This window comes from Hypanus sabinus, unplaced genomic scaffold, assembly GCF_030144855.1.
Source record: "Hypanus sabinus isolate sHypSab1 unplaced genomic scaffold, sHypSab1.hap1 scaffold_810, whole genome shotgun sequence".
Classification (NCBI taxonomy): domain Eukaryota; kingdom Metazoa; phylum Chordata; class Chondrichthyes; order Myliobatiformes; family Dasyatidae; genus Hypanus; species Hypanus sabinus.
The window spans coordinates 29068-35087 of NW_026781663.1; positions in this window are offsets into that span (position 1 = coordinate 29068).

The following is a 6020-nucleotide window of genomic DNA, read 5'->3' on the forward strand; positions in this document are numbered from 1 at the left end:
ACTGCCTGGCCTGGTGTGTTCCACCAGCATTTTGTGTGTGTTGTTGAAGAGTTGTTAAGTGGATTTTTGCCTGTGTTCTCTTGGAAAAAATGGCACATAAGCTGTAGAAATGAGCCCATGGATATTATGCAGATTACGGATGAGGAGGTGTTTGCCGACTTTAGGCAGATTAGAGTGGATAGAGCCCCAGCGACCGACCAGTACATTTCCCTGTTAATTTGTTTGTCCTAAGAAAATGTTATCTTTCTATAAGTAATCTTACAGAGCTTTTCGAAGAAGTATCGAGGAATGTTACCAGGAAAGTGAATGAAGACAAGAAACTGAATGTTATCTCATCGACATTAGCAAGGTATTTGACAGGGTCCCGCATAGGATATTGTTTAATAAAGTTCAGTCGTTTGGCATTCCAGGTACCGTAGTGCATTGGAGTAGACATTGGAGTTGTGGGAGAAGGCAGATGGTGGCAGCAGATGGTTGCCTCTCTGATTGGAGATCTCTGAGTGGTGGAATGTCGCAGGGATCGGTGCTGATATCCGTTGTTGTTTGTCACCTATATCGGTGATCTGGAGGCTAAGTTCATTGATTATATCAGCAAAGATACCAGGATTCGGGTTATGGTTGACAGTGAAGAAGGCTATCAGAGCTTGTAGTGGGATCGGCAATAGGTGGGAACATGGGATAAACATGGCAGAAGGAATTTGTTGCAGGTCTGCGAGTTGTTGCACTTCGGTAGGATCAGCAAAGGTAGATCTTACACAGTGCACGGTTAGCGCTGGGGAGTGCGGTAGAAAAAAAGCGACCGGGAATGTTGGGCCATAATTCATTGAAAACGGCTGCACACCTAGATAAGGTAGTAAAAAAAACTTTGGGACATTGGCATTAATAAATTAAAGTATTCAGTACAGGAGATTGCATGCTATGTAGAAGGTGTATAAGACGTTTGTGAGGCCTAATTTGGAGCATTGTGTACAGTTTACGTCAGCTACCTGCAGTAAACATGTCAATAAGGTTGATAGAGTATAATGGAAATTTATACGGTTGTTGCAGTTATTGGTGGATCTGAGTTATAAGAGATGATTGAATTGGTTACTACTTTGTTCCTTGGAACGCAGATCTGGGTTAGATTTGATGGAGGTCTACAAAATGATGAAGGGTATAGATGGGGTAGAGGGATGAGGAGAGTAAGGGTTAGGTGAGGGGATAGTGGGGAGTGAGGCTCCCATTTTTAATCAGCACACAATTCCTTCCCTGGCGGTCATTTTCGATGAGTACGTCACTCCTTCCCAGGCGACCATTCTGACAACTGTTCTTACTTGTTCTTGCATCACTCCCTTAACAGCGCGTATTTTCAATCAGCCCATCACTCCACCCCCCCCCCCCCCCACCGGTTAAAACTTCGGGCCATGTGGAATTGTCGAATTTTAAGGGAAACAAATCCCACAAGTACTTCCAGTGGGGCGTGGATCAACAACTACTGCTTGTGACATGAAACCCTTGTTAACCGGGGGTGTTTCTTGTGAGAATGGTTGTCTGGATGGAAATGCAATAATCTCTCAATTTTGTTGTTAAAAAATAAGTGTTAATAAACTTACCTGAATGGAGAAGTGTATATATATGTGATATGTGTGTATATATATATATATATATATATATATATATCCCTGGACCTGAACAGGTGAGGGACGTTTGAGCTGAAACACTATCCACGTCAGGCAGTCCAGTTTACACACGGGGCGGAGCTCAGATCCTCCCTGAATCCGGGATGGATCAAATTCGCAGCCTGGGACTCGCTGAGTTAAACAGAGAAACTCCGCCCCACTGGTTACGATGAAAGAAAAAGGAGCGATTACACGGAAATCCGGACAGAAAGGTTAACGCAGCCTATTTGTTTTCCTCTTTAGGGTTGCTTCATTGACCCCACTCCCGCCTCCTCCCGCTGTCATTCCCGTCCTGAGCCGGTGTGAGTTAGTGTGACCCGGACTGCGGCAGTCCCGCTCTACCCCGGCTCACCCGGCCCTGTCCATCTGTAATGAGCGGCGGACTCATCACAGCCGAGTGGCCTCGGGAGCAGCAGCTCAGACTCAACTCTCCGTACACGGTGAGCACACCGGGGCAGGACCATTGTCGGTCACCCGGGAAGTCAGACTGTGATTTCCCGGGACCACACTGAACGCCGTCCGGTTACAACATCAGAGGTAAGTGTTGTCTATGATTCTGCGCAACGATTCAGCGTTTACAGCAAGGCTCGGCTTTGTTCGGGATCGGAAGTGAATTTACTGGGAGAAGGGAGTCCTGACATGTTTATGTTAACGAGTCAGTTACTGTCCAAATCAATTAAGTGAAATGGTACCGTTGCCTTCAACAAGATATACTCTCCAGGTTGGTTTCTACTGAGTGCGAGCAGAAACGCCTTTCACAACGATAGTGACATATGAAATAACCCACGGGGCGTTGACCCGTCACCATCTCTATCATTAAAATGCAGCTTCACAGAATAACAGGTCGACTTCACGTTTACATTAAGAAATGTCGCTTTTGGGAATGCCTCGGTTTGACTTCTTTGAAGGAAGCATGAAAATTATATTTAGCACGTTTACAGATGAAGGGCGTCTGCGAGAAAAAATATCAAAATGGTGGAAACTCGCAGTTTGCAGGGCAGCAAAGTAACTGGTAATGTTGCGGGTTCGCGACACCAGGTAATGTCCTTTACATCGCGTCTTTGGTTCTATCGCTCTTCCCTGTCGCAGAAAGGGTTAAATACAATATTAACCGTTCTTCACGCTGGAATGACAGCGCTGTATTTGCATTTCAGCAGAACAGCCGCTCCCTGTTCTGAGGAATGTGCACGGACAGGCAGTTGCTAACACACAGACCCTGAGCACCAAGTCTCTCAGAACAACAACCCGCACCTTCCAAATCAGTCAATCATTACCTTTCCATTCCAGTCCTGATGAAGGGTGTCAGTCGGCTATGTCGACTGGTTGTAACCGTCCACAGCTGCCGCCTGACCTGCGGAGTTCCTCCAGCGTTCCATGTGTTGCCATGGTTACGAGAGATCCGTGTGGGGCTGTGGGCGGGCTTGTTTTAAAAGAAAATGATACACCGTATGCAGACTGTCAGAATATTCCAGTGGAATTAAAGTGAGAATAATTCAGCTCTGATGTTTATTTCGAATCTTTATTTCCAAATAGCCAGTTGTCTCTGCAATGGATCAGCGATCAGGGAGATATTTGTTGTTTTTAAGTCTTTTCTGGCTGTAGTGCCTTTTGTGTTCCAAATGTTTCCTGCTGGCATGATTTACATTTTCCACAGGTTAAGTAAACATAAAAAAACAGCTCCAGAACAATGGCCACCTGTTTCAAAGCAAGATGGCGCGACGTGTATTGCAAATATCTGCTTAGTTTTAAGTATTTCCTCTTCCACAGGAATACATCTGTTTTTCCTGCGTCGATCGATTGCGTGGGTTTTAAGCTCTTCTACTCAATGGCCAGTGGAAGCAAAGTGTTTAATTCTGTTGAAGGCCGAGATTCTTAATAAACAGCGGGTTTGAAGTGCTGCAGACTGTGGTTACCGCACTGAACCCTATCAGCTTGCATGTAAGTGATATTTCCAGTAGTTGGCTATAGAGTTTATTTCCTACCCCTGCAATAGAACGGGTTTACAATATTAAGGAGACTTTGATAATTTCCGATCGGGAGTGAATTGTCTGAGCACTTGGATTCAATTCAAGCAGAAAAGCCGCTCCCTGTTCTGAGGAAAGTGCGTGAACAGGCAGCTGCTTACACACAGATACCTCCGAGTTTCACAGAACAACAACCCGCGACTTCCTAACCAATCAATCATCTTTCCCCTTCCCTCTTCCGTTCCCATCTCCTGTTGTGTTTTGTTTGACCCTAACTTATGAAACTTTACATACATTTCCTATTTGTTCTTGATCAGATTTATCACATCCAAACCGTTTAACATTCTCGTGTCTTTCCATCCGCGTCCTTTCGTTCAACAGGAAATTTTGATAAATATCAAAAGTTGAATAATTCACATATTAATTCCTCAAGAATAGTCCATCTGTGTGGGTGTTTGACGTCATTTCAAGCGGCCACACCCACTTTTCTCACAACCGTAAACGGCAGGTCTGCTGAAATCAGATGGAACCGGCTCGACAAATAACTCTCATTCGGGTATGAACAAAGTCACTTTAATATTGTATTTAATCATTTTTGCTGCAGAGTAGAGTGATAGAGCCTTTATCGTGATAAAACGAACATGACTCAGGGTCTCGAACCCGTAACTTTAGCATTCGCATCTGCTGCCCCGTTGGCCGTGTGTTTATAACATTTTATTTTTACCCCAACCCTCATATTCTGGAGTTGTTTTATTTTATTTTCCTTCTTGTTCACGATTCCTTTAAATACCTAGACCATGTCATTCCCAACTGGGACATTCTTTACTATAAACAATATTACCCTAGGGGATGGAACATGTATCTTTCCCGGTTAAAGTTTCCACTATTAAAAAAAAAACTGTTAACGTAACGGGTAGGGGCAGACTGTGAGGGTAAGGAGGAGAGTGATGGGGTGAGCAGGGTAATGGGAAAGGCAGGGTGCGTGTGTGGAAGGTGGACAGGGCGAATTTCAAATTGTAGGGAGAGGAAGACAGAGTTGGGTGAGTGGATGAGTGAGAGGCGGGGAAAATGCGGGGTGAGAGTGAGAAAAGGGAGAGCGAAGAAGGGACGGAGAGAGAGGGTGTGAGAGACTGATACGTGGAGAGGGAAAGAAGGGGGACAGAGAGGGACAAAGGCAAGGGAGTTGGGCAGAAGGCTAGAAAGGGGAGAGAGAGGGACAGAGAGAAGGGAGTGAGTTACAGAGGAAAAGCAGAGAAAGGGAGGGAAGAAAAGAGTGGGAAGTGTGGGGAGAAAAAAGGAAGTGAGGGATGATGATGAGAGGAGAAGAGAGAGGGGAGTGGGATAGGAGAGAAAGGGTGAAGAGGAGGAGAAAGAGGGTGGAGCGAGAGCGCGGAAGGAGTAAGTAGTGGGGAGAGTGAGAGATTTGATTAGTGAAGGGGTGACAGAGGGAGCAGGAGCCACAGTGAGGGATAGTGCAAGGGGAAGGGGAAAGTATTTCGAGGAGGGGGTGAGTGAGTGGGATGTGGAAGGAGAGGTACACGAGGTGTCGAGCAGGAATGATTGAGCGAGAGGGGGAGCGAAAAAGTTGGGTGTGACTGGGAGGTACGGAGAGGTGGATGAGTGAGATAGGCGGTGAGGAGGGAGTTGGGTTGGGGTGTTCTTTGAGGAGGAAGTGTGACTGAGTTGGGCGGCGAGGAAAGACGGGCGAGTGAGAATGAGATAACTGACAGAGCAGTGAGCGAGACAGGATTGAGGCAGAAGCAGTGAGGGTGTGGGGTGTTGAGGGGTAGGAAGGTGAGACTATGGGTGATGATGAGAAAGGACGGCGAGTAGAGTGGGGCGAGTTGGGACGGGTGAGGGAGATGGATGGAGAATAGAGCAGGGTGAAGAGCGTAGACGAATGAGAAAGGACAGATCTATGATCTCGGACTTGGTATCCCACAGCGGGGATGTTCACCACGCAGCTCTCCCCGTCTTCAATCTCACACGGGGATCTTTCCGCAAACGATTCCCGCTCTCCGGATCATCGCATACATTTCCCGATCTCCATATCCCACGCCGTTTTTTTTTACTGCGCTTGATTCCCATTCTCCCTTTCCCACACTGGGAATTTTACTGAGCACGGTTCCCGGTCTCCGTGTCGAACTGTTAATCTGCCGAGCCCCAATGACCAGCCCTCCATCCACTCCCATCAATGTACTTACCAACTTTTCTCAAAACAGGTGTTCTCGACCAAAGACAAAGTCTGAAGCGGAAGGTTAACCGGACTGTGACCAGTGTTCTAAGCTGCATATATTTCCATGCAAGAAGCATTGAAGGAAAGACAGGTGAGTTCAGGGTATGGATCAATACATGGAATTATGATATTGCAGCTAATAGTGAGACTGACTTGCAAAGG